Here is a 19185-nt window from a genome sequence, read left to right as displayed (position 1 = left end):
ATGCCACGTGTGGTAGGCTTGTAGACCGGTGAAAAGGCACACTTAAAACAAATTATCAAGAGAATGTACCAGGAGAGACCTGCTGACAGGGATAGATACCTCCCCGCTCTTTTGTTCGCGTACCGCGAAGTACCGCAAATGAGTCTTGGTTTCTCGCCCTTCGAGATGTTGTATGGGAGAACCGTTAGAGGTCCATTTGCAATACTCAAGGAGCTGTGGGCCAATAAAGACATTGCGTCAGATCTCAGAACAACATACACATACGTTCTTGAGTAGCGGGACAAGCTGGAAGAAACATGCAGGCTTGCACATCAAGGCCTGGAAAGGGCGCGCGAGCGCTATAAGGGCTACTATGAAAAGAAAGCCACTCACAGAAATCTGAATCCACGAGAAAGGATTCCCATTCTGCTACCCACGGATCACAATAAGTTACTGATGCTATGGAAGGGCGCTTACCTTGTGACGTAGATGAAAAATGACATGGATTATGAATTATTGATAACTAAGATTACAAAGGTTTTCCCTGCATATATGTTGAAAAATATAAAGAAAGAGTTCCCGTACGGTACGCCCCCAAGGTAGCATGCTTGGTAGTGGCAGAGAGAGATGATGTTGCCGAGGTGCCCACGTGCAGTGGGAAGAAAAGTGCATGAGGGGATAAGGTACTAGTAAACCCCAATTTGAATGAAGACAGAAGATCACAGACAAGGCAGAGATAACGTTGCAGCAGACTTCATGACTGGAGCCAACTAAACAGCTTTTGCTATCTCTGGGATGCATCATTTTGATTTTGTTGTTATTGTGTTGAGAACATTAACATGTTTATTAAGGACACCGTACGGACAACTGCAGTGGTGTGTTAATGTTCCGTAAATGCAATTTGGTGTGCTCTATTAGTGGTGTGTTTTTGGTGTGTGTTTGACATCTGCAGTGCGTTGTGTGCTGAGTCCAGAATCGCCAAAGAAGATAGTCGGTTGGCTGAAAGGCTGGAAGATGGGGATGATGATGTTTTTTAGTTATTTTTGCGTGCTAGTGTTTGTGTCACGTAAGGTGTATTAAATGCGCATCTGTGTGGGTACACCTGTTGCCTAGTCCATTCTTTTGAACCGAGTATGCTCCGGTGATCCGTGACAGTAAAATTCTAGAGACCCGTGTGCTGAGTGATGTCAGTGCACGTTAAAGAACCCCAGATCGTCGAAATTTCCGGAGTCCTTCACTACGGCGTCCGTCACTGCCTGAGTCGCTTTGGGACGTTAAACCCGAATAAACTAAACGTTGACGAAAAGACGGACGAAATGGTGATGCGGCCACTCTCTCGTGAATATGTATCGATGGTCGTTAGAGCCAATTGCAGGTGCTCTGCTGTTTCGGTGTCACTGCCACGGTTTGCGCAGACAGTAATGTCGTCGGCGTAGAGGCTGAAATAGATTTCACGGATTTGTGCTAATTGTTGGGGTAGCTGAAGAAGGGCCATGTTGAATAAGAATAGGGAGATGACGGCTTACTGGAGCGCACATACCTCGTGATCCCAGCGTCATGCCTTGGAGGTGGTGGTCGCCGATGTTTAGCGTAGCTGTTCGGAGGCTGACGAAGTAAGATATAATTGTACATCCTGGCACAGACCCCCAGGGTATTAGGGTTCTGTAGCTTAGGTGAGTGTGCAACGTTATCAAATGCCTTAGTGAGGTCCACACCTAGAAAAGCTCTGGTGTCTGTGGGTTGAAAATAGAGAATTTTGTTTTAGCTTTAGGCAACACGTCCTCTGTGGAACGGCCAGGATGAAATCCAAACACGCAAGCGGTCTTGAGGTAGTTACCTTCTAGGTACTAGGAGAGCCTGGTATCGAATATATATTCCTTGAGTTTTTCTGACAAAAGTGATGAGGGATATGGGTCTGAGGTTAAAGCTGAGCAAAGGGGTAACAAAATTCGACGCATATTCGAAAAATAACGGGCAGCGCGGAAGCAATCGCACCCGCGTACAGCGTAAATAAAACTAGTGTGCGAGGAGGTGACGTATTCTGGCGTCCACGAATAGGACATTTGTTATTTTGCAAGAGCGAAGAACGTAGAAAGAGTCGGACGGAGATTACGATGTGGTCGCAAGCGACGGTTTAGCAGCTAGGCCATATTGTGAGGTGCCGCACTGAATCGGTTAGGGAGGTTCACCGAGTAGAGGTAATCTTGCCTTTAGGAGTTCAGTATCGGAATATGAACTTCAAGTAACTAGTATAGGTTGGCATCTAGATGTAGTTGTACGGGGCTGGACTGCGGAAATGGGCGAAGCAGGGAGAAAAAGAGGCTCGAGAAGAACCCGAAAAGGAGAGATGGTTGAAAAGGAGAGGCAGAATGTTCGAGAAGAAGCCGAAAAGGAGAAAGAGAAGGCAGAAAAAGAAAGACAGGAGGCTCGAGAAGAAGCCGAGAAGGAAATTAAGAGGGCTGATTAGGAGAGACAGGAGGCTCGAGAAGGAGCTGAAAAAGAAATAGAAAGGAAATTTGAACGCGAAAAGCAACTGCTTGTTATGAAGATTGAACTTCAACGTGGTGCTAACCACTCAGCGGAAGTTCATAGCCCTATAGCAGAATGTAGCGTCCTGCGGATAGATGCCAGCATGGTACTTCACAGTTTTGATGAAAAAAGGGACGATCTCGACACGTTACTCAGGCGATTCGAAGGGATCGCGGGAAGTCAGAATTGGTCAGACGGTGAATGCTATGATGCTCTTAGCACGTGCCTGATCGGTGAAGCTCTAAGTGTATTCAGGCGACTGTCTCCTGAAGATGCTTAAGCGATTCCGACTCACCATTGAAAGATTTTGAGATAAATTCAGAACAGGGAAGACCAAAGACGGCGAAACGGCAACGAAATATGTGGCGGGATTAGGTCACTACTTTGATCGGCACACGGAACTTTTGAAAATCGCACAAATAGTAGAGTGCACTTCGCGAGCTGCTGCTCAAGGAGCCATTCCTGAGTAGCTGTCACCCGATCTGGTGGCTGTGCCTAAACGAGAAAAATGCGAAGACCCTTTCTGAAATGTTGGAACTGGCAGACCGATTTATGGAAGCTCAGGGAAGAGCAAATCTGATCAAAATTAAGAAAAACAATTTTGAAAAACGGCGGAAAATCTTAAGAGCAAGGCAACCAAATCGGCAAAAAGCTACTACCGAAATGCTGCTTCTGCAACAAGTCAGGCCACAACGCGTCCAATTGCCGCAACAGTGCTGCGAAGAGTTGCCCAACAGATTGTTTTAAGCGTGGCCAGAAGGGACACAAAGCCGCGGCTTGTCCGAACGCAGGCAAGTTCGTTCCTCAGGTATTATGCTTTCGGATCCCCTCAGGTGACCACCTCGAGGAAGATGAAAATGGGTTTGTCGAACCAAAGAACGGCAAGAAGGTTCCAGTCGTGAACGCAGTAGTGGATGCCCGGCCCGAAGCCGAAATGAACAGAATGCCTGTCCTGAAAGGGAAGGTGAGAAAAAGAACAATCGCAGTGTTGCGAGACACGGGAAGCAGCGCTGCAATCATGAAACGAAGCTTAGTGATAGATAACAATCTCACTAGAACGAAGAGCCTTGTGCGGATACTGCGTTCAGGGCTTGCCGGAAGCTAAAGTGCGAGTGCAGACTCCGTATGACAGCGGGAAACTGACTGCACTCTCCATGGAGCGCTCCATATACGGCCTCATAATGGGCAACACAAAGGGGGCAAAATTTCCAAAGGGTCCAGAAAGTAGCCACGAGACAGAGAAATCCGAATCCTACTCGCCGGAACGGCGCAGTTGATACTGCGTGTATGTGTTCACGTGCCTTGGGGCAAAGAACGAAGAGACGCGGACCGCGCCCTCTAAATGTGGGGCGTTGACCGCTGTCTGCCAGCCCGAGCCGCCGTCTAAGCTTCTGAGAAAAGCGCGCCCGCTCGACTCTCGGGAGAACACCACTCGCCCAGCCACGGACGGCGAGGAAAAGTGCGCCAACCTGCGGGACGACTCCGTCGTGATCCTCAGGTGGTTGGACTATCGCAGTGCCCTGTCAACAAGTTGTGTTTTGTTTGTTTGTCTCTCTCTGTGTTAGTGCACATTAGGTGCAAAGATTTTGTTGAATTGTAATCTCTCTCGGTAGTTACTTTGCACGAGTTGCATTGTATTTGTAAATCGCTTGTATGTGCTCGAATGAGTGATTGTGAACTCCTCTCTATCGTCTCTTTGCTGGATAAACTTTGTTTTGTTTGTGAACCTTTGGCTGGGCACCAAATGACCACCCATCTTGTCACTTGGTAGCTGCTCTCCGACTGAGATTGCCGCACCGAGTTGAGGGCATCTCTTTTGTGACCGAGACCGCTACCTGCACACGCCCTAAAGGTGTCTGGGAGCGCACGCTAAAGTGCGGGAACAGGTGAGATATTCTGGCGTACGCGACAGGACTCAAACCTGCAATCGTCTGATAAAATTCGGAGCATATTCGAAAAAAACGGAGCACCACGGAAGCAATCCGGCCAGCGCACAGCGTAAATAAAGCTAAAGAGCGCGAAGAGGTGACAATGGGCTTCCCAGGTTTGGGTATGAACGCCACTTTGGCCTCTTTCTATTGCGGTGGCAGGGTGCAATATTGCCAGCAGTCGTCAAAGTATTCAGTAAGGGCGACAATGGATTGGGCGTCGAGATTCCGGAGTTCCTTGTTATGTACCCCGTCTGGGCCAGGGGCTGCGATCCTGTTGTCTCTGGAGTTCACCCTGGACCTCTGCTTCTCTAATGGGTTGGTCGAGGAGGTTGTTAGAGGCCCTGAACAGTTAGGGCGTGTTGCATGAGCGTATGCGGAGAAATATTGATTACGTAGATTTTGTACGAGTTCCGGTGGAGGTGTATCGGAAATATAACTTTGGCGAGGTTATGTCTGCGGGTAGTCTTAGAATGAGTGGAGTATATTAAGTGTCTAAAGAGGTTATACGTCTCAGGTACGCTTATATCCGTCTAGCTTCTCGTATAGTGATTACCAGTTTTTACGTGACAGTCACTGCGTGCGTTTGTATCAATGTTAAGACGGACAAGGCGGCGTCTAAGTGTTTGGGTTCAACTCTGCCTTTACCAGCGTAGTTCTAGGCATTAGCTTCTCATAAATGTAGGAGACTGTTTCGTATGGCCAGCCCTCTGGTAAGGCTTGAGTTAAGGACATTGTTTTGCAGTTGCTTGCGCCATTCGGTGATGTCCGTAATAGGGACGAAGGCGCGGGATGCCTGACATGAGCGGAAAAAGTTAAACCCCTTGAAATAAAAGCCTGTGGGAGGCCTGTGAGGTAGCTAAATGTTTAAAAGATTGGAATGATGCAGTGATCGCTACCGAGATTCTCTTGCGTGTGGCACCATGTGGCGTGGGAGAACGTGTCTGGTGTAGTGTCTTTACAGGCGCTGGTTCCAGCACGTGTAGCAGACGTAGGGTCGGTGATCTGGGAGAGGCCTGCTTGTTGTGACGCTAACCAACCCCTACGTCCCTTAGGTGTGTCATGCGTCTAACGCCAGACCATGTGTGTGGCGTTGAAGTCTGCTCTAACGAGTTAGGTGCAATTGTTTGCAATGCGTTTAGCAGGTGCGAATAGGCTTTCGAAGTTGCTTTGGAGGCATTTAGGGCAGTTATATACATTTAGGTTATTGAGCGACTGCTAACTAGAAAAGCTACCTGAAGCCGTGCGGGTTGGATGGTTCCTGGAGGGCAAGGAATTCGTGTCCCATAGCGCTGGACAGCAGTTGGTGGGCCACATGAGGATTCTAAACAAAGCTGCTATCATTCCACTGCTAGAGTTGAAGATTACGGCTTGGAGCTGCATCATGGGAGTCTACAAAGGTGTAGTCATAATAGGGGGGGAGGGGAGTAGGAAACGTGATCTATGGAAGGGATAGGGTGTCCTGTCCTAACATTGCTTTGGGCTTCTTGTGTCTGGCTGGAGTGGGCTCCCGCTTTAGCAGGCGGGTTTGTGGTAGTTGAGCCTGCACGCAAGACTGTTATAGGAGTCAAAGAATCATAGAGTTAGCACGTCAAATCGGTGATTAAGTACAGTATTGTCTTGTGTTATGCGGATTACTTTGTCTTTGAGGGTTGCGCATGCTTTCTTGATCTGAGTGACAGCATCCTGGTGTTTTGCCTTAAAGAGGGCAGCAAAGAACTCAAGCAGGGTTGCTATGCCGTCTAGTGAGATAGGTGTGGAGGGAGGGGACGTTGTGCACGGAGTTGAATTTGCAGAGGACTCCGTTCTAGCCTACATTGCTAATCAATCAGAGCAAGTAGGGTTGGAGTGGCTGGTGAAGTGCGCGCGGTGGGTGGGTCGGGAGGGAGGGAGGAGAAGTTTTGGATGCGGTAGGACCGGGGGCATGTGCAATGGGAGACCCAGTGCAACAACACTTATCTGCGCTTCCATTCTGGCAATGTGTTGACGAATGGCGGCGATTTCCGCTCAGGCTTTTGTAGCCTCTTTGGTCGCCGCTTCCTCCTCCTCCTGAGATTTCGCCAGGGCATGTTGTATATTTTGAGTTGCTATCATCGATGTCATGTCTTTTGTGAGGAGGGTGTGCCCCAGACTGGTTTCAACGGAACTGTTCACGCTTGTTTATATTTGTTGGGCTGTGTAAGTCCGAACGACAACTGGGAAAATTGTCCCTGGGTGGTACAACTGGGGAGAATTGGCCCTGGGTGGCACCGGTTCTTGCTGCTGCAAGAAACGACGAATCGTTTGACAACATTCCGGTTATTTATCGCTCCTGTCATAAGAATTTGGATGTCGACGCCATCTCACGCTTCCCTGTGTCCTCTGATCCTGAGCCAAACTCTGTCTCCGGCTTCAGAAGTTTTTCCTTGACACCATTGCTATGGCTTCTGAGCAGCAAAAAGATCTTTGAGTTGCTTCAGTTCTGAATTTCTTATTCAACCGCTCAGCGCACTTCCTAGAGAGCTCCATCGTGAAACCCACCATTTTGTCGCACGTGACCAGCTGCGTGCCATAGGAATTACCTAGCAGATAGTCAAAAATGGCTGCTCACAATTCCACGTCATCTCCGCTCAATCATTTGCGCGAGTTATCACGACGACCCGCACTGCGGCCATTGATCCTGCTGAAAACGTTTACCCACCTGCTTATTCGGTACTACTGGCGGGACACGTGTCATTTTCTCAGCCATTACGCCTGCTCTTGTCTCTAATGCCAACGTCACAAGAATCCACCACCGCACTCATCTGCTCCTCTGCAGCCTTTACCTTGTCCAACCTTTATGGCCCTCTTCCCAGAACTTCCGCAGGGAGTTGCTGGGAACATGTTTCATTGATCATCTCACGTGCTATGCGGACACTGCCTCGTTGAGGCTTTGGACGCCATGTGACGTTCCCGATTTCATACTTGGGAACATCCTTCTTCGTCACAGTGCGCCTGAAAAATTGCTCAGCGATCGGGATCGCGTCTTCTTGTCCTGCCTCATGGGATCTCTCCTTCTGGAGTGTCATATCGTTCACCGTAGAACGTCCTTGTACCATCCGCAGACCAAGTGAATGACAGAGCACTTTAACCGAACCCTCGGCAGCCGGATGGCCAAGCGTGCTTCTTCCCATCACTCAAACTAAGACCAAGTTTTACCTTTCGCTACTTACGCTTCCAACATTAGCGACCACTGGTTTCTTCTCGTATTTTCTTCTCTATGTCGGCATCATGGACACCACACTGTCTTACCGACCAGATGCCTCCGAAAGCACAACCACATTCTTTAGAATGCTGTCAACGCTCCAGTTCCTTCACATCTCGCCACCAGCTCCATCAGAAAAGGACCCGCACCGCTTCTGCGTGCATGGCGCCTTCTTATTGTCCCGACTCATCAGCTTGGATTCGGGTACCCTCCTCCAACCCGGCCAGTCTTCCAAACTGTTGAGCAAATACGATGACTCCTATCATGTTCTTCATCAAACATTCCCAATCACTTATCTCGTCGTGCCCCTATGAGGTTCCCCTGATCAAAGATGCCGCAGCTGTGAGATTGTTTACTTCAATTATCTGACACCCTACTATGACACCGATATTGTGAGGTGCCCTTAGGCCACCAGGGCCTTTCACCCGAGAGTATTGTAAAAAAAAACACTTGGCACTTGACCCACCAGCGGCCGGCGCAAAGGAAGCAGGATCAGCAGAACGAAGACGAAGCAGACAAAGCTCAGGTTTGCGCTCAGGAATTCTGTACTACTGAGGACGTGCCATTGAGCCTGATGACATCATCATCATCATCATCATCACTACTGAGGAGCGCCATTTTAGCAAATATTGTGGCCGTTCACATTCTTTGATTTGACTGTTTACAATATAGTATACCGGGCGTCCCAGCTAACTTTAGCCAGAGTTTAAAGATATGCCGCTCCAATCTACGACGACGCGACCAAATGTATGTTCCTGGCTATTGTGTGGAGGAAGTCGCGCTATTTTTCGCATTGCTCTTAACTGCGAAATAGTAGAGAGTAATAACCAACTTCGCTACCAAAGGAGATTGGTGAAAAATTCTAATGAGAAGATTTAGAACGGTCGGCAAAACGTCCGATTGAACACTTTCTAACATTCCATCTATTATGTTTTATCTTCTTTTCGCTCACTGCAGATGACCACGGAATGCAAAAAAATTACAATTGACATGCAAGTGCGCTGCTGCCAAGCGCTCTGCGTAGGAACGAACAGATCATTTAGCCGAGACGTTAGGGCAGCGACACAGCGGTTGGCTGTGTGATTGACGCCATCGGTTTGCTTTATACGCGGAAATTCATGATAGCGATAAGCAGCCACAGCCCTTATCGTTTTCGCTGGTGCAAATCGCATAGCCAGCGCCTGCCTGTTCGCGCTGTCTCTTTTCAAGCGGCAACACACGCGGCTAAATTAGTTGTTCGTTTGTAGTCGGAAAGCTTTAGATAACTGCAATCGTGGCGCGCAAGCGCACATGCCATGTGGCATTTTTTTTATTTCGCGCCCATACGCATAGACAGCAAAAACGTGAATTCGTAACAGATGGAAGCTATAACCAGCTTGAAATTTGAAAATTTCTTTTCTGTAAGGAAATAGCGCAGTAAATGTCTTATATATCAGTGGACACCCGAACCACACCATAAGGAAGGGATACAGGATGGGGTGAAAAAAGAAAAGACCAAGGAGGTTCTGTAGTGGAGGGCTCCGGAATAACTTGACCACCTAGGGATCTTAAACGTGCACTGAAATCGCACTGCACACAGCGCCTTTAGCGTTTCGCTTCCATCGAAGCGCGGCCGCCACTGTCGGGTTCGAGCTCTTTCTGTTGGACAATAAAAGTTTTCATATCCTATCCTGTGATACCCGGGTACTGCGGCTCAGTAGCCGAGTGCCATAACCACTGAGCCACTGCTGCGGGTAGAGCCTGTTTAATCGGACGTTTTGCGGACCGTTCTACAACTTCCTTTTTCGAATTCCTCGCCTACCTACATTGCTTACGAAATTGGTTAATAAATTTTGTCTAAGTACGCAATTAAGCGCAATACAAGAAATAATGTGACTCCTCCATACAATAGCCAGCAACATTCTCTCGGTCGCATCATCTCCGTGTGCCACGGCATTTTTTTAATCCATGGCTAAAAATATCTGGGACACCCTGTGCGACACCTGTACATATACAGTGGTTTCACCAAAGATGTACTGCAATTTTTAAAAATACTTTTTGAATTGGAAGCGCGCCTTGTCGGTATAGCCTTATCAGCGGTGTGGTAAAACAGATTACATGTAAGATGTGCTAACTAGCTGGATGGTTGACTAAAACTGAAAAGGTAACTTTTTAACTGTTATTCTAAGGCTCTTCAATTATTGAGAGGCGTGCAGCAAGCCGTAAGTATTATCTATATCGTTATTAAGATTTCCGAAAACGCGGTTGCCCTCAGTCCTCGTTGAACCCTCAGAACTCGTGGAAATAGACAAATTTTGTCTATTTCAACGAGTTACGTGCACTGGAGAGGTTGCTTTGCCTGCAAGCTTCTCGAGAGAGCTTGTGTTTGGGCTCAATATAGCCAAATGTTGTTAGGCCACAGCGCCGAGGGTAACCATGTTTTCGAAATTCTAAAATCTGATAAGAATATTACTAACGATGGGCTACCTGCCAGCTAGCACGTCTTAACTGTATTCAGATATATCACATCGCTGACAAGGACCTGGCGAAAAGAGCGCTCATCTAACTCAAAGAGCCTATTTTCAAAAATTTGCGAACTTCTTAGGTGAAACACCCTGCATATATATATATATATATGTATATATATTTTCGGTGACTGTTGGTTTCCTTTATATATATATATATATATATATATATATATATATATATATATATATATATATATATATATATATATATATATATATATATATATATATATATATATAAAGGAAACCAACAGTCACCGAAAACCCAGGTGCATAGGGGAATTTTTTTCAATTTTTTTAAAATTTATAGTGCCAATCAATTGCCTTTTAAGAAAATTATAAAGCAGCAGAAAAAACAACCATGCCGCCGGTGGGATCCGAACCCACGACCTCGGAATATCGCGTCCGGTGCTCTTACCAACTGAGCTACGGCGACGGCTGTCCAATCTGCTGCTTTCGTGGGTATTTATGTTTTGCGTGTAAGCGAACCTTGAGAGTGTTCACCAGCACCACCGCTATGGACAAGGGCAGCAGATTGGACCGCCGTCGCCGTAGCTCAGTTGGTAAGAGCACCGGACGCGATAATCGGAGGTCGTGGGTTCGGATCCCACCGGCGACATGGCTGTTTTTTCTGCTGCTTTATAAGTAATTTTCTTTAAAGGCAATTGATTGGCACTAGAAATGAAAAAAAATAGAAAAAATTCCCCTATGCACCTGCGTTTTCGGTGACTGTTGGTTTCCTTTATATATATATATATATATATATATATATATATATATATATATATATATATATATATATATATATATATATATATATATATAAGGAAACCAACAGTCACCGAAAACCCAGGTGCATAGGGGAATTTTTTTCAATTTTCTTAAAATTTATAGTGCCAATCAATTGCCTTTTAAGAAAATTATAAAGCAGCAGAAAAAACAACCATGCCGCCGGTGGGATCCGAACCCACGACCTCCGAATATCGCGTCCGGTGCTCTTACCAACTGAGCTACGGCGACGGCTGTCCAATCTGCTGCTTTCGTGGGTATTTATGTTTTGCGTGTAAGCGAACCTTGAGAGTGTTCACCAGCACCACCGCTATGGACAAGGGCAGCAGATTGGACAGCCGTCGCCGTAGCTCAGTTGGTAAGAGCACCGGACGCGATATTCGGAGGTCGTGGGTTCAAATCCCACCGGCGACATGGCTGTTTTTTCTGCTGCTTTATAAGTAATTTTCTTTAAAGGCAATTGATTGGCACTAGAAATGAAAAAAATAGAAAAAATTCCCCTATGCACCTGGGTTTTCGGTGACTTGGTTTCCTTCATATGTTTGTCAAACGAGCCCCTCATTTCATTTGTTTGTCTCCTAATATATATATATATATATATATATATATATATATATATATATATATATATATATATATATATATATATATATATATATATATATATATATATATATATATATAAAGCAAGCATGCCGCGGGGGGATCCGAACTCATGACCTCCGAATATCGCGTCCGGCGCTCTACCAACTGAGCTACGGCGACGGCTGTCCAATCTGCTGCTCTCGTGGGTATTTACGTTTATTGCGAGTAAGCGAAACTTGAGAGTGTTCACCTGTGCCATCCTCGTCCACACACACACACACACACACACACACACACACACACACACACACACACACACACACACACACACACACACACACACACACACACACACACACACACACACACACACACACACACACACACACACACACACACACACACACACACACACACACACACACACACACACACACACACACACACACACACACACACACACACACACACACACACACACATATATATATCGAAGTATACGCTTCATTTAAGGAAACATTTTTATTTTACTCGACGTTTCGATCGGAGGACCGATCTTTTTCAAGAGTGGCCATACAGTGTATGGGCGCCTCTTCTTATAGCATGGGACTTGACACACAGAAGGTTGAAAAAGAAAATAAATAAAGAAAAGTAAAGAAAAGAAAAAGGGGGAGGGGGCGGCCCGGAGAACGGAACACAACAGACACCTATGACATATTAGGGAAGCAAAGGTGGCGCGTCGCGTACCCGTGAACTCACTGCACACACACACACACACACACGCACACACGCACACATACACACACACACACACACGCACACACGAGGCGAAAGAGGGAGGCCGGGCTGGGTGCGCACGCGGCTACTGCGACAAGAAAAAAGAAAAAAGAGAGAGAGAAACAAAAGCAGCGAAAAAGGGAAAAGCAAAGAAGAAACGTGGAGGGCTTAACAAAAGAAAGGATGCGTCCGCCAATTGTGGGTTTCGGCATGCCTCTGGCCGCGTATGTGAGGACCCGTGCGACTCTGAAAGATGGCCCGGACGAGGCGGAACAGGTTTGGACCGCCAAAAGTGGCTCCACATGGTGACACGCGAGCCGCTAAAACCAGATGAGCTTCCCATAGGAGGACCAGATGGAAAGGCTTGTTGACAGGAATGCGAAAAAACAAGAGATATAGCACAGAGAAATTTCAAAAAAAAAAATATATATATATATATACAATGACAAAAAAGAAGAAAGAGAAGGGATGTGATTACGGTTAGTAACTTCCGCCCTTTTAATGGCATCGTCGATGATTGAAGGTGGGTAGCGCTGTTTCTTTAGAATTTCGCCCATGTGTTTAGCATTTTTTTGAAAATCTTCTGATCGAGAGCAAATGCGTTTGAATTGGATAGCCTGTGAGTACGGAATTGAAGTTTCGCAATGGCATGGGTGGCAACTGTTGAAATGAAGATATTGTTGTCTGTCTGTGGGTTTTTGATAAACGCTAGTGATTAATAAGCCCCTGTCAACACGAACAAGCACATCAAGGAAGTTAATGCTATTAGATGAGTACGCGTGTGAGAAAGAGATATTTGGATGTATGTTGCTGAATGACGTGATAAACTGAATTAGTTTTTCCACTGTTTCTGCCAAAATTATGAATATGTCATCAAGAACACGTTTGTAAATATCCGGTTTGGTATGATATGAGGAAAGGAAGTCTGATTCAATTTTGTTCATAAATATGTTGGCGTAATTTGGTGCCATTTTTGTGCCCATAGCCGTGCCACTCGTTTGAAGATAATATGATTTATTGAATTCGAAAGCGTTAAGCTTAAGGACCAAACTTGCAAGCGTCTCGATGGCACTTCGACTGGTAGAGTCTAAGATTCTGTGTTCTTTATAGGCTCCGACCATGGCCTGTCTTCCGTCGTCATGGGGTATGTTAGTGTAGAGTGACACCACGACCACGGTAACTAGGAAAGCGCCATGAGGGAAGGTGACATCAGATAATTCTCTCAGGAAGTGGTTAGTATCTCGTATGTCAGATGGATGTTTCGGAGGTATATTTTGGATGAGGGAATCGACGTAATCGGAGATCGGTTCTGTCAGTGTGCCGACACCAGAAACAGTCGGTCGCTCGGATGGTCATATTTGTGTAATTTCGGAAGCATGTAAAAGCGCCCCGTGGAGGCATTTTTTGACGTCAGCGCCTTACTTATTCGCCATGGTAATTCACCTTCATCGGTTAATTTATGCAGAGTTCTTGCTATGATCCTCTGGTGTTCAGAGGTGGGGTCTGATGATAGTTTCTTATAGAATTTTGAGTAGTTGAGTTGGCGGTTGGCCTCCTGAATATAATCATCTTTGTCCAAATTAACTATACCTCAACCCTTGTCGGCGGGCTTAATGACGATGTCGGTTCGTTTCCTGAGTGAGTCTAAAGCGTTACGTTGTTTTTTTGTGAGGTTGGGTGGGCCAGATTTTCGTGTCCCGAAGGCCTGCAATATGTCCTTCTGTACCGCTTTAATATATACATCTAGATATTTATCTCTGCCAGTTTTGGGTGTCCACTGTTCCTGAGATTTCGGGCACCAAGCATTATTTTGGCTTATTTTGTCGAAAAATGTTCCCGTAGTCTAAGTGTCCGGGCAAAGTCATCCAGATCCTTGAGTAATTGGTATTCATTATACTGCCCATTATTCGGGCAGAATTTTAGGCCGTGTGATTTAACGGACTTTTCGTCGGGAGTGAGTTGCGAGCTTGATAGGTTGATTATATTTTCCGGAAGGTGTGGCTCCCCAGGTGTTCGGACTAATGTGGTTGTATGTTCGTTTATCGTTTCGTTGTTATTGTCGGGTCGGGATATGTGCGTTGCCAGTTGCAATACCATTGTGCACTCCATACCTGACTCAACAACAATGCCATCACGAGAGAATTTTTTAAGTTTCTTTGTCCAAATCTGCTTAATTTTGCTCAACTGAAAGACCTCAAGCTCATTTGTCTCGGATGCTGAAAGTACCATGCTGTGACGCGCCCGCCTCTCCTCGAGTATTATTGATGCTAACATCTGTCTAAAGTGCTCAATCGTTATTTTCAGGAGGTTTAAAGAAGCCTTAATTAGTTGTTTGCTCCATGCTTCTCGATGGGATTCTGAAAGGTTATTCATGGATGGCGATAGGGATACGAGAAGTCCCTTCGGTACAGTTTCTGATTTAAGATATATTTGAAGAGATTTTATGTGGAGCTCGTGCCTGATTAGCTTGTCAGTAATACTTCTTAATTTTAAAAAATTCCTAGAGCGAGTGACATTAGCAGAAGGAGAAATGGTGGACGCGTGAGCCTGGTCAGCCTGTCAGTTTTGCTTTAACTTCAGCCGTTGGGCTGAGCCACAGCGTCGTCTGAGGTCATACCTTTGTTTCGGCGTGGCGACCTCGTGGCCGAAGTTCTGCACGGTTACGGAAGCTTGTTGGGAGCCCAGAGTTGGTTCTGTTGCTGTTGATATGGGAATCCTCCGTGATTCTGGGCTTGTCGGAGTGGCAACCGGTGACGTATCGCCCACCACAGCAGGTGTCGGGTGGTTTGGTGCTGAGTATGGGTTCCTGGTGGTAGTGTCTGGTGCCCGAACTCTTGATGGTTCGGTGGAGCTTGCAGACATGGTGCAGTGCGGTGCTCTGTGTGATGGCGTGGGTAGAAGTGCTTGGTAAGTGGTCGTATTTTCCTTCGTGCGTCCGGCGTCACTTAAAATTCTTGACGTGTTTTTCGGGTGACACTTCTGACGGCGGCCCTGCAACCCAGCTATCCGTTTATTTTTAATTATCTGTTCAGCTTCCGCAATGGTCGGGAAATCCGCTGTTGTGGGTGCCCCGGCTTGTTCATTGGTTTTGCTTGTGACCTAAAAATAGCTGTCAGCTATTCGGGTGCTGTGCTCTATGGTGGGTCGGTGAATCTTCCCTAATGGTAGGTGATCTTGCCATGGGGCCAAGTATTGCCGGCGAGCACTGAGGATAATGTTGAAGACATTCCAGGCGAGCAACGAAACCCCCCCGAAACTTAAGTGCACGCCATCAGCAGCTCGGACCCTGGTAGCGGGGAGTGCCTCCAGCGAGTGAAAGATGTAGAACACATTTTGGTTCTGAGCACACAATTCTATAAGTCTGCTGTTGAACCTGGTGGTGGCGCACTGATTGAATTTGTCCACCATTCGCCAATTTCTGGAACCATGTCTGCGTTTAGGGGCCCGCGGCAGAACTAATGTGGCGTATATCACCTCGATATCAGGCCGTGCTGTGCGGATGATCTTGAGTGCTTCTTCGTAACGACTGAGGGCAGCCTCAATGCTTGTTCTGTAGATGTCGTTCGTTCCCAAATGAAGAATCAGTCCTCTTACACTGGGAGGCACGAAGTCCAGGAGGTTCCCCACGTCAATGATTTCGGCTCCGAGTTGCGAGATGAAGGCTGGGGCACACAGGCTAGATGCGTCGAAGTGGTGGTATATGTGTTTCGTCTGGGAGTCTCCAATCAGGGCCCATGTTGGCGCGTCGAGGGGAAATTTCCAGAAAACGTTCCTTGAAGCGTTATTGGCAGCCATTGAAGAAAAGTAGTTGCGAAGACATGAGGTACTTGACTGCTTAAAATAATATACATCGAAGTATACGCTTCATTTAGGGAAACATTTTTATTTTACTCGACGTTTCGATCGGAGGACCGATCTTTTTCAAGAGTGGCCATACAGTGCATGGGCGCCTGTTCTTATAGCATGGGACTTGACACACAGAAGGTTGAAAAAGAAAATAAATAAAGAAAAGTAAAGAAAAAAAGCGGGAGGGGGTGGCCTGGAGAACGGAACACAACAGACACCTATCCTCAGTGCTCGCCGGCAATACTTGGCCCCATGGCAAGATCACCTACCATCAGAGAAGATTCATCGACCCACCATAGAGCACAGCACCCGAATAGCTGCCAGCTATTTTGAGGTCACAAGCAAAACCAATGAAGAATCCGGGGCACCCACAACAGCGGATTTCCTGACCATTGGGGAAGCTGAACAGATAATTAAAAATAAACGGATAGCTGGGTTGCAGGGCCGCCGTCAGAAGTGTCACCCGAAAAACACGTCAAGAATTTTAAGTGACGCCGGACGCACGAAGGAAAATACGACCACTTACCAAGCACTTCTACCCACGCCATCACACAGAGCACCGCACTGCACCATGTCTGCAAGCTCCACCGAACCATCAAGAGTTCGGGCACCAGACACTACCACCAGGAACCCATACTCAGCACCAAACCACCCGACACCTGCTGTGGTGGGCGATACGTCACCGGTTGCCACTCCGACAAGCCCAGAATCACGGAGGATTCCCATATCAACAGCAACAGAACCAACTCTGGGCTCCCAACAAGCTTCCGTAACCGTGCAGAACTTCGGCCACGAGGTCGCCACGCCGAAACAAAGGTATGACCTCAGACGACGCTGTGGCTCAGCCCAACGGCTGAAGTTAAAGCAAAACTGACAGGCTGACCAGGCTCACGCGTCCACCATTTCTCCTTCTGCTAATGTCACTCGCTCTAGGAATTTTTTAAAATTAAGAAGTATTACTGACAAGCTAATCAGGCACGAGCTCCACATAAAATCTCTTCAAATATATCTTAAATCAGAAACTGTACCGAAGGGACTTCTCGTATCCCTATCGCCATCCATGAATAACCTTTCAGAATCCCATCGAGAAGCATGGAGCAAACAACTAATTAAGGCTTCTTTAAACCTCCTGAAAATAACGATTGAGCACTTTAGACAGATCTAACATCTGTCTAAAGTGCTCGAGGAGAGGCGGGCGCGTCACAGCATGGTACTTTCAGCATCCGAGACAAATGAGCTTGAGGTCTTTCAGTTGAGCAAAATTAAGCAGATTTGGACAAAGAAACTTAAAAAATTCTCTCGTGATGGCATTGTTGTTGAGTCAGGTATGGAGTGCACAATGGTATTGCAACTGGCAACGCACATATCCCGACCCGACAATAACAACGAAACGATAAACGAACATACAACCACATTAGTCCGAACACCTGGGGAGCCACACCTTCCGGAAAATATAATCAACCTATCAAGCTCGCAACTCACTCCCGACGAAAAGTCCGTTAAATCACACGGCCTAAAATTCTGCCCGAATAATGGGCAGTATAATGAATACCAATTACTCAAGGATCTGGATGACTTTGCCCGGACACTTAGACTACGGGAACATTTTTCGACAAAATAAGCCAAAATAATGCTTGGTGCCCGAAATCTCAGGAACAGTGGACACCCAAAACTGGCAGAGATAAATATCTAGATCTATATATTAAAGCGGTACAGAAGGACATATTGCAGGCCTTCGGGACACGAAAATCTGGCCCACCCAACCTCACAAAAAAACAACGTAACGCTTTAGACTCACTCAGGAAACGAACCGACATCGTCATTAAGCCCGCCGACAAGGGTTGAGGTATAGTTAATTTGGACAAAGATGATTATATTCAGGAGGCCAACCGCCAACTCAACTACTCAAAATTCTATAAGAAACTATCATCAGACCCCACCTCTGAACACCAGGGAATCACAGCAAGAACTCTGAATAAGCTAACCGATGAAGGTGAATTACTATGGCGAATATGTAAGGCGCTGACGTCAAAAAATGCCTCCACGGGGCGCTTTTACATGCTTCCGAAATTACACAAATATGACCATCCGAGCGACCGACTGGTTCTGGTGTCGGCACACTGACAGAACCGATCTCTGATTACATCGATTCCCTCATCAAACATATATTTCCGAAACATCCATCTGACATACGAGATACTAACCACTTCCTGAGAGAATTATCCGATGTCACCTTCCCTCATGGCGCTTTCCTAGTTACCCTGGACGTGGTGTCACTCTACACTAACATCCCCCATGACGTCGGAATACAGGCCATGGTCGGAGCCTATAAAGAACACAGCATCCTAGACTGTCCCAGTCCAAGTGCCATCCAGACGCTTGCAAGTTTGGTCCTTAAACTTAACACTATCGAATTCAATAACTCATATTATCTTCAAACGAGTGGTACGGCTATGGGCACAAAAATGGCACCAAATTACGCCAACATATTTATGAACAAAATTGAATCAGACTTCCTTTCCTCATATTCAACAAAACCGGCTTTTTAGAAACGTTGTCTTGATGACATATTCATAATTTGGCAGAAACAGAGGAAAAACAAATTCCGTTTATCACCTCATTCAGCAACATACATCCAAATATCTCTTTCTCACACGCGTACTCAACTAATAGCATTAACTTCCTTGACGTGCTTGTTCGTGTGGACAGGGGTGCATTAATCACTAGCGTTTATAAAAAACCCACAGACAGACAACAATATCTTCATTTCAACAGTTGCCACCCATGCCATGGCAAAACTTCAATTCCGTACTCACAGGCTATCCGATGCAAACGCATTTGCTCTCGATCAGAAGATTTTAAAAATAATGCTAAACACATGGGCGAAATTCTAAAGAAGCAGGGCTACCCGCCTTCAATAATTGATAATGCCATTAAAAGGGCGGAATTTACTAACCGTAATCACATCCCTGCGGAATCCCCGCCAACACCGCATCGCTCTAATCTAGTACTGACATTCACA

At 46.4% G+C, this 19185-nt stretch overlaps 1 protein-coding gene and 1 non-coding gene across 3 annotated transcripts in view; both read left to right on the top strand.

Moving 5' to 3' along the window:
• LOC144130119 (uncharacterized) overlaps positions 1-19185 on the top strand; it is a 344089-nt gene that overhangs the window by 177299 nt on the left and 147605 nt on the right. The gene's annotated exons all lie outside the window — the stretch shown is intronic.
• On the top strand, positions 11296-11369 carry TRNAS-CGA (transfer RNA serine (anticodon CGA)). Its single transcript has one exon. It is a non-coding gene; the product is annotated as a tRNA-Ser (tRNA).

The sequence above is a fragment of the Amblyomma americanum genome, chromosome 4 (genome assembly GCF_052857255.1).
Source record: "Amblyomma americanum isolate KBUSLIRL-KWMA chromosome 4, ASM5285725v1, whole genome shotgun sequence".
Classification (NCBI taxonomy): domain Eukaryota; kingdom Metazoa; phylum Arthropoda; class Arachnida; order Ixodida; family Ixodidae; genus Amblyomma; species Amblyomma americanum.
This window is presented reverse-complemented; position numbering and strand designations above follow the sequence as displayed.